Below are 1758 nucleotides of genomic sequence, written 5' to 3' on the forward strand. Positions count from 1 at the left end.
TACGTTATGGGTTGGTTATTAATGGTTCACTATTTAAGAGGTGGTTACTTGTTTTATCTAATAACTTTATGAATAAAATCCCAGCGGTGCCTCCATTTATGTAGCACCCGTCCCATGTAGCTCTATGATACTATCTGAATCGGCTCGTGGTATAAAGTACTATGGGCGGGGTCCTGGGTACAGTTTTAAATATGACGGCGCTATTACCTGTGTTATAAATTTAATAATTTGGTTTTCTACAATCGTTACTTTTTCTAATAAGGAAAACTTAATTACTGGCGGTGCCTCCAATAGAATTTAACACAGCAACAAATAAAGGTCTGTGCCTCTAATGTTGTCCCTTTATCTGGTTTTGAAATTATGACATAAACAGTTCTGGTAACACACTTTACAAATACATCAACTGTCTTAACGCACAGTGATACATTTATTAACAGTAAACATCAATATACTTTTAAACCCACCCTCTCACACACACACATTCACACACATTCAACGTAACAAAACCCCTGTTGCAGGCCTGAGTCGTGGCTTGGGAGCGTAGAGGCCTGAAACGTAATGGCCGTTTCACTTGTCCACACAAGCTTAAACAAACAAAAGAAGGCACGTGCAGGTTTTGTTAGTACTCACAAAATCCAAGGAGTATTAGGAGGGGGGGGGGGAGATGCGGAAAACGGGGTGATGGTCGGCTTCAAAGCGTAGAAGAAAAAACAGTAGAAACAGTCCACACAGCGCACGCAGGAAACTGTTCTTGATTGTGGTCCAACAAGAGCTTTCCCGATCCTTCCTCTGTCACCAAGGTCCGTCTCCTGAATCACATAAATCAGCTAAACACCCAGTCCATATGCCGATTCATGACGTTTTATAGCACAGCTTATCTTAACAGGTTTTATATACAGAGCTAACAGTGTGAAAGCAAAGAAAACCATATTATGCTAATCGCTAATGCTAATCGCTAATCGCGATTAGCAACACAACATCGTTTTACAATTTAACAGTTTGTCAAAGTATAGAAAATAATAAACAACTTGTATTTACCTTGCGTAGATCACATAAATGTAAACCAAAGGGTAACTGGTCGTCAACCATTAAGTTCTGAACATTATGCTCTCATACAAGACTATCAGGTTCATTCAACGGTGGTCTGTAGCTTCTGCCGTTCACTATAACACAATGCCGCGAAATCTACTGTCCCGCCCCTCTACCTGAGACGCACATTGGATTGGCTGATATCAGGATAACCCAATGAACACACAGAAAACAAAGATTGACAGATTACTCTGCTAACAAGTTAGGCTGCATCATATACGCATGACGCAAAACGATTTACTTTAATTTGCATTAACTAACTTTAAACTGTTAAGCTGACTCAAAACGTAGGTCTAGGCTTAGGGACTTTGAACTAAATGTTTTAGGAATATTTACATTTTGATAACTAGATGATAATTGTAGACCGGGCTACATTTATATCATCGTTCCTTCCTGCAAAACAAAATCGGACGTGCACTTACGTAAAACTAACAACCAACAATTTGACAACATCCATCCTTCAAGCAATCTGCAACGTTTGGCCTGTAAATCAAAGTATAATTGTACACCTTCAAACCCCAAAAATGCTGTCAAATAACAAATCTGTCAAGGATAAATCACCCTTTGGTTTGCTCCCTGTATATGAAGATGAGGAGGCATATGAAGCTGAATAGTTTGCTTCTGTGTATCTCTCTCGCCTCCTCATAGCCTCAGAGCAAGATAAAAAGG

The 1758-nt window shown here is 39.5% G+C and overlaps 1 long non-coding RNA gene across 1 annotated transcript; it reads right to left on the reverse strand.

The window, feature by feature from the left end:
• Positions 1-408: 408 nt before the first annotated feature.
• LOC137793200 (uncharacterized) lies at positions 409-1443 on the reverse strand. Its single transcript, XR_011078196.1, has 2 exons — positions 1039-1443; positions 409-809 (listed from the first exon to the last, which is right to left on the reverse strand). It is a non-coding gene; the product is annotated as an uncharacterized lncRNA (long non-coding RNA).
• Positions 1444-1758: the final 315 nt, after the last annotated feature.

The sequence above is a fragment of the Clinocottus analis genome, unplaced genomic scaffold (assembly GCF_023055335.1).
Source record: "Clinocottus analis isolate CAN_PGR_092001 unplaced genomic scaffold, fCliAna1.0.p SCAF_22, whole genome shotgun sequence".
Classification (NCBI taxonomy): Eukaryota; Metazoa; Chordata; class Actinopteri; order Perciformes; family Cottidae; genus Clinocottus; species Clinocottus analis.